Source organism: Delphinapterus leucas, chromosome 7, assembly GCF_059928025.1.
Source record: "Delphinapterus leucas isolate spDelLeu-1000000601 "Yukka" chromosome 7, BTC_Dleu_Yukka2, whole genome shotgun sequence".
NCBI lineage: Eukaryota > Metazoa > Chordata > Mammalia > Artiodactyla > Monodontidae > Delphinapterus > Delphinapterus leucas.
In genome coordinates, this window is record NC_143135.1 from 88,033,810 (window position 1) to 88,047,522 (window position 13,713).

General features: G+C 37.1%; 1 pseudogene; it reads right to left on the bottom strand.

The window, feature by feature from the left end:
- Window positions 1-6,817: 6,817 nt before the first annotated feature.
- LOC111168066 (non-histone chromosomal protein HMG-14 pseudogene) lies at window positions 6,818-11,248 on the bottom strand (annotated as a pseudogene).
- Between the last annotated feature and the right edge of the window lie 2,465 nt (window positions 11,249-13,713).

Here is a 13,713-nt window from a genome sequence, read left to right on the forward strand (position 1 = left end):
TTCAAGTGTTTGCTGGCAATCATATATCTTCTCTGGATAAATGTCTATTTAGTTGTTCTGGCTATTTTTGGATTGGGATGTTTGTTTTTCTGATATTGAGCTGCATGAGCTGCTTGTAAATTTTGGAGATTAATCCTTTGTCAGTTGCTTTATTAGCAAATATTTTCTCCCATTCTGAGGGTTGTCTTTTTGTCCTGTTTATGATTTCCTTTTGTGTGCAAAAGCTTTTAGGTTTCTTAGGTCCCATTTATTTATTTTTGTTTTTATTTGCATTTCTCAAGGAGTTGGGTCAATAAAGGATCTTTCTGTGATTTATGTCATAGAGTGTTCTGCCTATGTTTTCCTCTAAGAATTTGATAGTGTCTAGCCTTACATTTAGGTGTTTAGTCCATTTTGAGCTTATTTTTGTGTATGGTGTTAGGGAGTGTTCTAATTTCATTCTTTTACATGTAGATGTCCAGTTGTCCCAGCACCAGTTATTGAAGGGACTGTCTTTTCTACACTGTATATTCCTGCCTCCTTTATCAAAGATAAGGTGACCATATGTGCGTGGGTTTATCTCTGGGCTTTCTATCCTGTTCCATTGATCTATATTTCTGTTTTTGTGCCAGTACCATACTGTCTTGTTTACTGTAGCTTTGTAGTATAGCCTGAAGTCAGGAAGCCTGATTCCTCCAGCTCCATTTTTCTTTCTCAAGATAGCTTTGGTTATTCGGGGTCTTTTGTGTTTCCATGCAAACTGTGAAAGTTTTGGCTCCAGTTCTGTGAAAAATGCCAGTGGTAGTTTGATAAGGATTGCATTGAATCTGTAGATTGCTTTGAGTAGTATATTCATTTTCACAATGTTGATTCTTCCAATCCAAGAACATGGTATATCTCTCGATCTGTTTGTAACATCTTTAATTTCTTTCATCAGTGTCTTATAATTTTCTGCTTACAGGTCTCTTGTCTCCCTAGGTAGTTTATTCCTAGGTATTTTATTCTTTTTGTTGCAATGGTAAATGGGAGTGTTATCTTAATTTCACTTTCAGATTTTCTTCATTAGTGTATAGGAATGCAAGAGATTTCTGTGCATTAATTTTGTATCCTGCTACTTTACTAAATTCATTGATTAGCTCTAGTAGTTTTCTGGTAGCATCTTTAGGATTCTCTATGTATAATATCATGTCATTTGCAAACAGTGACATATTTGCTTCTTCTTTTCACATTTGGATTGTTTTATTTATTTTTCTTCTCTGATTGCTGTGGCTAAAACTTCCAAAACTATGTTGAATAAAAGTGGTGAGAGTGGGCAAACTTGTCTTGTTCTGACCTTAGTGGAAATGGTTTCAGTTTTTCACTATTGAGGACAATGTTGGCTGTAGGTTTGTCATATATGGACTTTATTATGTTGAGGCAAGTTCCCTCTATGCCTACTTTCTGCAGGGTTTTTATCATAAATTGGTGTTGAATTTTGTTGAAAGCTTTCTCTGCATCTATTGAGATGATCATATGGTTTTTCTCCTTCAATTTGTTAACATGGTTTATCACATTGATTGATTTGCGTATATTGAAGAATCCTTGCCTTCCTGGGATAAATCCCAGTTGATCATGTTGTATGATCCTTTTAATGTGCTGTTGGATTCTGTTTGCTAGTATTTTGTTGACGATTTTTTCATCTATGTTCATCAGTGATTTTGGCCTGTAGTTTTCTTTCTTTGAGACATATTTGTCTGCTTTTGGTATCAGGGTGATGGTGGCCTCGTAGAATGAGTTTGGGAGTGTTCCTCCCTCTGCTATATTTTGGAAGAGTTTGAGAAGGGTAGGTCTTATCTCTTCTCTAAATATTTGATAGCATTTGCTGTGAAGCCATCTGGTCCTGGGCTTTTGTTTGTTGTAAGATGTTTAATCACAGTTTCAATTTCAGTGCTTGTGATTGGTCTGTTCATATTTTCTATTTCTTCCTGGTTCAGTCTCAGAAGGTTGTGCATTTCTAAGAATGTGTTCATTTCTTTCAGGTTGTCCATTTTTTTGGCATAAAGTTGCTTGTAATAATTTCCCATGATCCTTTGTATTTCTGCAGTGTCAATTGTTACTTCTCCTTTTTTATTTCTAATTCTGTTGATTTGAGTCTTCTTCCTTTTTTTCTTGATGAGTCTGGCTAATGGTTTTTCACTTATGTTTATCTTCTCAAAGAACCACCTTTTAGTTTTATTGACCTTTGCTATTATTTTCTTCATTTAGTTTTCATTTATTTCTGGTCTGATCTTTATGATTTCTTTCCTTCTGCTAACTTTGGGGTTTTTTGTTCTTCTTTCTCGAATTGCTTTAGGTGTAAGGTTCGGTTGTTTACTTGAGAAATTTCTTGTTCCTTAAGGTAGGCTTGTATTGCTATAAACTTCCCTCTTAGAACTGCTTTTGTTGCATCCCATAGGTTTTGGGTCATCGTGTTTTCATTGTCATTTGTTTCCAGGTATTTTTAAATTTCCTCTTGGATTTCTTCAGTGATCTCTTGGTTATTAAGTACTGTATGGTTTAGCCTACATGTGTTTGTAGTTTTTACAGATTTCTTCCTGTAATTGATGTCTAGTATCATAGCATTGTGGTCGGAAAAGATACTTGATATGATTTCAATTTTCTTAAATTTACCAAGGCATGATTTGTGACCCAAGATTTGATCTATCTGGGGAATGTTCTATGAGGACTTGAGAAGAAAGTGTATTCTTTTTTTTTGGATTGAATGTCCTATAAATATCAATTAAGTCCACCTTGTTTAATGTATCATTTAAAACTTGTGTTTCCTTATTTATTTTCATTTTGGATGATCTGTCCATTGGTGAAAGTGGGGTGTTAAAGTCCCCAACTATTGTCAATTTCCCCTTTTATGGCTGTTGGTATTTGTCTTATGCATTGAGGTTCTCCTGTGTTGGATACATAAATATATACAATTGTTATATCCTCTTCTTGGATTGATCCCTTGATCATTATATAGTGCCCTCCTTTTATTCTTGTAATAATCTTTGTTTTAAAGTCTATTTTGTCTGATATGAGAATTGCTACTGCAGTTTTATTTTCATTTGCATGGAATATTTTTTCCGTCCTGTCACTTTCAGCCTGTGTGTGTCCCTAGGTCTGAAGTGGGTCTCTTGTAGACAGCATATATATGGGTCTTGTTTCTGTATCCATTCAGCAATTCTTTGTATTTTGGTTGGAGCATTTGATCCATTTACATTTAAGGTAATTTTCAATATGTATGTTCCTATTACCATTTTCTTAACTGTTTTGTGTTTGTTATTGTAGGTCTTTTCCTTCTCTTGTGTTTCCTGCCAAGAGAAGTTCCTTTAGCATTTGTTGTAAAGCTGGTTTGGTGGTGCTCAATTCTCTTAACTTTTGCTTGTCTGTAAAGGTTTTAATTGCTCCATCAAATCTGAATGAGATCCTTACTAGGTAGAGTAATCTTGGTTGTAGTTTTTTCCCCTTTCATCACTTTAAATATGTCCTGCCACTCCTTTCTGGCTTGCAGAGTTTCTGCTGAAAGATCAGCTGTTAACCTTATGGGGATTCCCTTGTGTGTTATTTGTTGTTTTTCCCTTCTTGCTTTTAATATTTTCTTTGTATTTAATATTTGATAGTTTGATTAATATGTGTCTTGGCATGTTTCTCCTTGGATTTATCCTGTATGGGGCTCTCTGTGCTTCCGGGACTTAACTATTTCCTTTCCCATATTAGGGAAGTTTTCAACTATAATCTCTTCAAGTATCTTCTCAGTCCCTTTCTTTTTCTCTTCGTCTTCTGGGGCCCCTATAGTTCGAATGTTGGTGTGTTTAATGTTGTCCCAGATGTCTCTGAGACTCTCCTCAATTCCTTTCATTCTTTTTTCCTTATTCTGTTCTGCAGTAGTTATTTACACTATTTTATCTTCCAGGTCACTTCTCCATTCTTCTACCTCAGTTATTCTGCTATTGTTTCCTTCTACAGAATTTTTAATTTCATTTATTGTGTTGTTCATCACTGTTTGTTTGCTGTTTAGTTCTTCTAGGTCCTTGTTAAACGTTTCTTTTATTTTCTCTACTCTATTTCCAAGATTTTGGATCCTCTTTCCCATGATTATTCTGAATTCATTTTCAGTAGACTGCCTATTTCCTCTTCATTTGTTAGGTCTGGTGCGTTTTTACCTTGCTCCTTCATTTGCTGTGTGTTTCTGTGTCTTCTCATTTTGCAAACTTATTGTGTTGGGGTCTCCTCTTCCCAGGCTTCAGGTTCATAGTTCCCATTGTTTTTGGTGTCTTCCCCCAGTGGCTAACTTTTGTTCTGTGGGTTGTGTTGGCTTCCTGTTGGAGGGGACTAGTGCCTGTGTTCTGGTGGATGAGGCTGCATCTTGTCTTTCTGGTGGGCAGGTCCACATCTGGTGGATTGTTTTGGGGTGTCTGTGGCCTTATTATGATTTTAGGTAGCCTCTGTGCTAATGGATGGGGCTGTATTCCTGTCTTGTTAGTTGTTTGGCATAGGGTGTCCTGCACTGTAGCTTACTGGTCATTGAGAGGAGCTAGGCCTTGGCGTTGAGATGGAGATCTCTGGGAGATTTTCACCATTTGATATTACATGGAGCTGGGATGTCTCTTGTGGACCAGTGTCCTGAACTTGGTTATCCCACCTCAGAGGCATAGCCCTGATGCCTGGCTGGAGCACGAAGAGCCTGTCATCCACACGGCTCAGAATGAAAGAGAGAAAAAGAAAGAAAGAAGAATATAAAATTAAATTAAATCAAATTAAAAGTTATTAAAATAAAAAAAAAATTATTAAAAATTTTTTAAGTCATAAAAAAAGAACGAAAGAGGAGAGCAACAAAACCAAAAAACAGATCCACCAATGATAACAAGTGCTAAAAACTATACTAAAAGAAAAAAAAATTAAAACGGACAAACAGAAACCCTAGGACAAATGGTAAAAGCAAAGATATACCGACAAAATCACACACAGAAGCATACAGATACACACTCACAAGAAGAGAAAAAGGGAAAAAATATATATATTGTTGCTCCCAAAGTCCACCTCCTTGATTTGGGATGATTCATTGTCTATTTAGGTATTCCACAGATGCAGTGTACATCAAGTTGATTGTGGAGACTTAATCCACTGCTCCTGAGGCTGCTGGAAGAAATTTCCATTTTCTTCTTTGTTCGCACAGCTCCTGGGGTTCAGCTTTGTATTGGGCCCTGCCTCTGTGTGTAAGTCACCTGAGGATGTCTGTTTTTCACTCAGACAGGACGGGGTTAAAGGAGCAGCTGATTCGGGGGCTCTGGCTGTCTCTGGCCGGGGGGAGGGAGGGGAGGGAATGTGGGGCCAGCCTGCTCTGGCGTGACGTTGCACCAGCCTGAGGCTTGCCGTGTGTTCTCCCGGGGAAATTGTCCCTGGATCACGGGACCCTGGCAGTGGCGGGCTGCACAGGCTCCAGGGAGGGGAGGTGTGAATAGTGACCTGTGCTTGCACACAGGCTTCTTGGTGGCGGCAGCATCAACCTTAGTGTCTCATGCCCGTCTCTGGCGTCTGCGCTGATAGCCGTGGCTTGCACCCGTCTCTGGAGTTCCTTTAAGTGGTGCTCTTAATTCCCTTTCCTTGTGCACCAGGAAGAAAAGAGGCAAGCAAAAGTCTCTTGCCTCTTCGGCAGCTCCAGACTTTTTCCCAGACTCCCTCCCGGCTAGCTGTGGTGCACTAGCCCCCTTCATGCTGTGTTCACACAGCCAACCCCAGTCCTCTCCTTGGGATCCGACCGAAGCCCGAGCCTCAGCTCTCAGCCCCCACCCACCTCAGTGGGTGAGCAGACAAGCCTCTCGGGCTGGTGAGTGCTGGTCGGCACCGATCCTCTGTGCAGGAATCTCTCCGCTTTGCCCTCCGCACCCCTGTTGCTGCGCTCTCCTCCGTGGCTCCGAAGCTTTCCCCCTACACCACCCACAGTCTCCGCCCACGAAGGACCTTCCTAGTGTGGCAACCTTTCCTCCTTTATAGCTCCCTCCCACTGGTGCAGGTCCCATCCCTATTCTTTTGTCTCTGCTTTTTCTTTTGCCCTACCCAGTTATGTGGGGAGTTTCTTCCCTTTTGGGAGGTCTGAGGTCTTCTGCCATCGTTCAGTAGGTGTTCTGTAGGAGTTGTTCCACATGTAGATGTATTTCTGATGTATATGTTGGGAGTAAGGTGATCTCCACGTCTTACTCTTCTGCCATCTTGAAGCTCCTCCTCCCCTGTTTTCCACTTTTAAATCAGTTTTTCTATAGATTGGATTAGGAGATATGGTGCCCCATATTGATTTTTTTCCAAATGTAGAATCAACTGTCTGAACACTATTAAATAATGTATCCTTTACTCACTGATTTGAAATAACATCTTAATCACTTAAAATATTCTTACATTTACTTGTACTGACTATATCTGGATTTTTATATCTGTACATTTTACCTCTTTTTTTCAGTGCCTGAGAATCACCATAATAAATCATTTAAGGACCAGAAAATGTTCCAGTGGGAATTCCTGATCATCTACTTTTACTATTCATGAAATCAACAGTTGGGTAAACTTTGACAAGTAATGTTCTCTGAACTTCAGTTTCTCTGTCTGTAAAATATAACTAAAATACGTTTCTCTTTATTACATATAGCATGCCAGATGCTCCTCATTTAAAAACCTATTAATAAAGGATGTGGTAAGAAATTCTGTTTACTTGGATTAGCCCTTTTGTGCACCAGAATCTTGTTTATAAGTATTCTTTAAAAAAAGCTTTTTTGGGGCTTCCCTGGTGGCGCAGTGGTTGAGAGTCCACCTGCACATGCAGGGTACACGGGTTCATGCCCCGGTCGGGAGGATCCCACATGCCGCGGAGCGGCTGGGCCCGTGAGCCATGGCCGCTAAGCCTGCGCATCCGGAGCCTGTGCTCCGCAACAGGAGAGGCCGCAACAGTGATAGGCCCGCGTACTGCTAAAAAAAAAAAAGCTTTTTTATTTTGAAATAGTTTTTTTTATTGTAGTTGATTTAAAATATTATATTAGTTTCAGGTGTACAGCATAATGGTTGTATTTTTACAGATTATACTACATTAAAAGTTATAAGATAATGACTATAATTCCCTGTGCTATATAAAATATATTCTTGTTGATTATCTATTTTATACATATTAGATTACATCTCTTAATCCCATTAGGGGATGGGATCCTGCCCCTCTCCCTCCCCTTCCCCACTGTTAATCACTAGTTTGTTTTCTATATCTGTCAGTCTGTTTCTGTTTTGCTATGTATGAATGTTTGTATTACTTTTCGGATTCCACATATAAGTGATATTATACGGATTTCGTTTTTCTCTGACTTATTTCACTAAGCATAATATTCTCTAGGTCCATCCACATTGCTGGCAGTGGCAGAATTTCATTCTTTTTAATTATTAATATTCATATATATCACATCTTTATCCATTTATCTATTGATGGACACTTGGTTTACTTCCATATCTTGGCTATTGTAAATAGTACTGCTATGACATTGGGGTGCATGTATCTTTTTGAATCAGTGTTTTCATCTTTTCCAGGGGCTTCCCTGGTGGCACAGTGGTTGAGAGTCTGCCTGCATCTTTTCCAGATATATACTCAGAAGTGGAATTGTTGAATCATATGGTAGTTCTATTTTTAGATTTTTGAGGAACCTCCATACTGTTTTCCATAGTGGTGCACCAATTTACATTCCCACCAACAGTGCACAAGGGTTCCCTTTTCTCCACATCCTCACCAACATTTGTTATTTTTGGTCTTTTTGATGATAACCATTATGACAGGTGTGAGGTGATATCACACTGTAGTTTTGATTTGCATTTCACTAATAATTAGTGTTGTTAAGCATGTTTGCATGTGCCTAATAGCCATCTGTATGTCTTCTTTGGAAAAATGTCTATTCAGGTCTTCTGATCAATTTTTGATTGGGTTGTTTGTTTCATGTTGAGTTACATGAGCTATTTATATATTTTGGATATTAATCCCTGTCTGTAATATCATTTGCAAATATTTTCTCCCATTCTATAGATGATCTTTTTGTTTTGACACTGGTTTCCTTTGCTGTGCAAAAGTTTTTAAGTTTAATTAGGTCCCATTTGTTCATTTTTGCTTTTGAGATATATCCAAAAAATATTGCTATAATTTATCTCAAAGAGTGCTCTTCTTATGTTCTCTTCTAGGAATTTTATGGGTTTAGGTCTTACATTTAGGTCTTTGATCCATTTTGAGTTTATTTTTGTATATGGTGTGAGGGAATGTTCTAGTCTCATTGTTTTACATGTAGCTGTCCAGTTTTCCCAACACCACTTATTGAGGAGACTGTCTTTTCTCCATTGTATATTATTTTCTCCTTTGTCATAGATTAATTGATCATAGGTGCATGGGTTTACTTTGGGGTTCTCTATTCTGTTCCCTTGACCTAAGTGTCTGTTTTTGTGCCAGTAGCATGCTATTTGATTGCTGTAGCTTTGTAGTATAGTATGAAGTCTAGAAGAGTGATACCTCCAGCTTTGTTCTTTTTCCTCAAGATTGCTTCAGCAGTTTGGTTTTTTTTCTTATTTTTTAGTTTGTTTTTTTTTTTTGGGGGGGGTTTGCTTGTTTTTTATGGTTCCATATATATTTTAAGATTATTTGTTCTGGTTCTGTGGAAAATGTCATGGGTATTTTGATAGAGATTGCATTAAATATGTGTATTGCTTTGAATAACATGGCCATTTTAATATTATTAATTCTTCCAATCCAAGAGCACAGGATATCTTTCCATTTCTTTATAATCTTCAATTTCCTTCATCAATGTCTTATAGTTTTCAGAATATAGGTCTTTCACCTCCTTGCTTAACTTTTTTTCCTAGGTACTTTATGTTTTTCATGTGATTTTTAAATGGAATCTTTTTTACTTTCTTTCTGATAGTTTATTAATAGTGTATAGAAAAGCAACAGATGCCTGTATATTAATATTGTATTCTACAATTTTGCTAAATTCATTTACTAGTTCTAATAGTTTTTTGGTGGAGACTTCAGGGTTTTCTATATAGAGTATCTCATCATCTGCAAATAGTGGCAATTTTACTTCTTCCCTTCCAATTCGGATACCTTTTCTTTTTCTTGTCTGATTGCTGTGGCCAAAACTTCTAATACTATGTTAAATAGAAGTGGAGAGAGTGGGTATCCTTGTCTTGTTTGTAAATTTAAAGGAAAGACTTTCAACTTTTCACCATTGATGATGATGTTAGCTGTGGGTTTGTCATAAATGGCCTTTATTATGTTGAGATGTTCCCCCTATACCCACTTTTTATCATGAATTGATGTTGAATTTTGTCAAATGCTTTTTCTGTGTCTATTGAGATGACCATGTGATTTTTATCCTTTCTTTTTTTAATGTGGTGTATCACATTGATTGATATACAAATATTGAACCTTCCTGTGTCCCTGGAATAAATCCAACTTGACCGTGGTGTATAATCCTTTTTACATTTTGTTGAATTCGCTTTATGAATATTTTGTGGAGAATTTTTGCATATATTTATCAAAGACATTGGCCTGTAATGTTCTCTCTTTTTTGTAGTGTCTTTGTTTGTATTTGGTATCAGGGTAATTGTGCCTTTTAGATTAAATCTGGGAGTGTTCCATCCTGTCAATTTTTGGAATAGTTTGAGAAGGATAAGAATTAGCTCTTCTTTATATGTTTGGTAGAATTCCCCTGTGAAGCTCTCTGGTTCTGAACTTTTTTTGCTGGGAGTTTTTTTTGTTTTGTTTTGTTTTGTTTTATTACAAATTCAATTTCACTACTAGTGATTTGTCTGTTCAAATTATCTGTTTCTTCCTGATTCAGTCTTGGCAGGTTGTATATTTCTAGAAATTTGTGCATTTCCTCTAGGTTGTCCAATTTGTTGTCATATAACTGTTTGTAGTATTCCATTATTATTTTTTGTATTTATGTGATATTGGTTGTTATTTCTCTTCTTTCATTTTTTATTTTGTTTATTTGGGTCCTCTCTCTTTTCTTCTTGTTGAGCCTGCCTAAAAGTTTATCAATTTTGTTTATCTTTTCAAAATACAGCTCTTGGTTTCATTGATCTTTTCTAGTGTTTTTTTTGTGTGTGCTTCAAGAGATTCTTTCATAATTGAGATTTTATTGGTTGTTTTGAGGATCAGTACACAGACATTTCAATTTGTACACAAGTCTCAACATACATACCAAAAATCTAAAAAATCATGTAGTCGTGATTCTTTTCTGAACAGTTATTCCAGTGACTTTCCAGTTTAAAATTTGGAAGCAAATTTTCCTTCACAGGATATCAAGTACCAATATCTTCAAATATTGGTATGCTGTTACATTGTAAGTCCCACTAATTCACAATTTAATATCATGTACACTACATACTCAAATTGTCAATCGTTCACAGCACATTAACAGTTACTAGAAGAACTGGACTACCATGACCAAAGATGTTACAGAGTGCACAAAATTCTGCCCAGGAGAGCCAAGATCAAGGGGTGAGTGGTTTGCTTTAGGAAACAATCCTACCAAAAACAACATGGGAAGAGAAGTAATTTAAAGTGTTTAAGACATTAAATGCATAACTGACTCCAAACTGCCATTTAATATGCTTTGTATTATAGGATATAAAAGCTACCCTCCATCTGTGGAATGTTAAGCTGACACCCAAGACAGTCAAAGCCTCCCATATTTAATATTCCACTATTTTCTGATTGTACCAAAAAATAAACAACCAGCAAATGATTTTACCTCTTTAAAAAAAGGATTTACACTTAAAAAATGGGATGAGGTGGGATTCCCTCCTTTTTCAAAATGTTTCTAGAGCTACTAAAAAACTTGCATTTACAAAATAGTTGATAAAAGTATTCCTCTGGATTGTACAAGAAGGGAGACAGGGACCATTGATAGGACTGGGTGTGTGATATTAATCAGACTTGGCTTCTTTCTTTCCTGCTTCATCAGAAGCTGGGCTCTCCTCATTTTTAGTTTCTCCATTTTCTGCAGGTAAGTCTTCTTCAGTCTCTTGGTTAGTCACTTCAGCCTGTTTTCCCTTTGCTCCCCTTTTCCCTTTTGTTTGCACTTTTTTGTCTGAAGATTTTTTCCTGCTGCCTTTTTGGCTTTGTTTCCACTTTTACAGGAGCCGGTTTAGCTGACAACCTCGCCAAACTCCTCTTGGGCTCCTCCTTCACCGCCCCCTTGGAGGAGCTGACCTTCCTCTTGGGCAGGAAGGTGGTGGGTCAGGCACGTGCCAGGTGCCTGTGGGCTGTTGCACGCCGAGAGCCTTTGCAAAACTGAGCTGCCTGGCCACTGCCACTCCTCCTACCCTCTATTGTTTTTTTAATCTCTATTTTATTTATTTCCTCTATAATTTTTATTATTTCCTCCTTTCTGCTGATTTATGGCTTTGCTCTTTTTTTTCCTAATTTTTTAGGTGGTACGTTAGGCTGTTTGTTTGAGATTTTCTTGTTTTTTAGGAAGGCTGTATTGCTATAAACTTCCATCTTAGAACTGCTTTTGCTGCATCCCATAAATTTTAGAGTATTGTGTTTCCATTTTCATTTGTCTTGAGATACTTTCTGATTTTCTCTTTGATTCCTTTATTGACCCATTGGTGTTTTAGTAGCATGTTTTTTAGTAGCATGCTTAGTAGCACACGTTTGTTCTTTCTCCATTTTTTCTTTCTGTAATTGATTTCTAGTTTCATACAATTGAGGTCAGAAAAAAATGCTTGATATAATTTCTATCCTCTTAAACTTGTTGAGAATTATTTTGTGGCTGAGCACATGATGTATCCTGCATAACATTCCATGTACATTTGAAAAGATTGTGTATTCTGCTGTCTTTGGATGGAATGTCCTATAGATATCTACTAAGTTCAACTGGTCTCTTTTGTCATTTGAGACCACTGTTGCCTTAATGATTTTCTGTTTGTATGATCTGTTCATTGATGTCAGTGTGGTGTTAAAGTCCCCTACTATTATTGTATTACTGTCAATTTCTCCCTTTATGTCTGTTTGTATTTGCTTTATATATTTAGGTGCTCCTGTATTGGGTGCATATATGTTAGCAAATATAATATATTCTTATTATATTGATCCTTTTATCATTATAAAATACCCTTCTTTGCCTCTTGTTATAGCCTTTGTTTTAAAGCTTATTTTGCCTGGTATGAGTATTGGTACCCCCTACTTTCTTGTCATTTCCATTTTCATGAAATATCTTTTTCTATCCCCTCACTTTCATTCTGTTTGTGTCTTTAGCTCTGAAGTGTGTCTCTTGTAGACAGTATATAGCAGAATCTTGGTTTTTTAATCCAATCCCACCCTATGTCTTTTGACTGAAGCATTTAGTCCAGTGACATTTAAAGTAATTATTAATAAGTATGTACTTATTGCCATTTTATCACTTGTTTTCTTTCTTTTTTTGTAGTTCTCTGTTCATATCTTTTACTTTTTATTCCTTCCCTTGTGGTTTGCTGATTTTCTTTAGTAGTATGCTTGTGTTCCTTTCCTTTTAGGTTTTGTGTATCTAATGTAGATTTTTGATTTGCTGTTACCATGGCGCCCATACATCTTGACTTACAACTATATCTACTTGTTTTATACTGGTAGCCATTTCAGTTTAAACAGATTCTAAAAGATCTACATTTTTTACTTGCCTCTCGCACATTTTGTATTTTTGATGTCATATTTTAATCTTCATGTTTATCTCTTAGCTTTTTACTATAGTTATAGTTGTTTTTATAATTTTTTTGTTTCTTAATCATCATACTGGCTTACTTAAGTGGTTGATCCTCAGTCCATACTATATATTTGCTTTTTCTAGTGGGACTTTCCCTTTCCTATAGATTCTGACTTCTTTTCCACTTAGAGAAGACTTTTTAACATTTACTTCAGGGTAGGTTTAGTATTGATGAACTCTTTTAGTTTTTGCTTGTCTGAGAATCCTTTATCTCTCCTGCTATTCTAAATGATAGTCTTGCTGGGTAGAGTATCCTAGGTTGCAGGTTTTTCCCTTTCCACACTTTAGTTATATCATACCACTCCCTTCTGGCCTACAAACTTTCTACAGAGAAGTCAGTTGATAGCCTATGGGGATTCCCTTGTATATGACTCTTCGTTTTCGTCTTGCTGGCTTTAGAATTCTCTGTGTATCTTTAACTTTCGCCATTTTAGTTGTGATATGTCTTGGTGTGTGTTTGTTTGGACTCATCTTGTTTGGGACCCTCTGTGCTTCTTTTACCTAGATATCTGTTTCCTTTTTCAGGTTTGTCTAGTTTTCAGCCACAATTTCCTCAAGTACTTTTATTTTATTTTATTTTATTTGGTGGTACGTGGGTCTCCCACTGTTATGGCCTCTCCTGTTGCGTAGCACAGGCTCTGGACGTGCAGGCTCAGGGTCCATGGCTCATGGGCACAGCCACCGCGGCATGTGGGATCCTCCCAGACCGGGGCACGAACCCGTGTCCCCTGCATCGGCAGGCGGACTCTCAACCACTGCGCCACAAGGGAAGCCCACCCTCAAGTACATTTTTGGTCCCCTTCCCTCTCTCTTCTCCTCCTGGGACTCCTATAATGTGAACGTTGATACACTTCATGTTATCCCAAATATCTTTTAAATTGTTTTCTTTTTTAAAATTTGTTTTTGTTTTTCTGATTGGGTGATTTCCATTATTCTATCTTCCAGATCACTTATACATTCT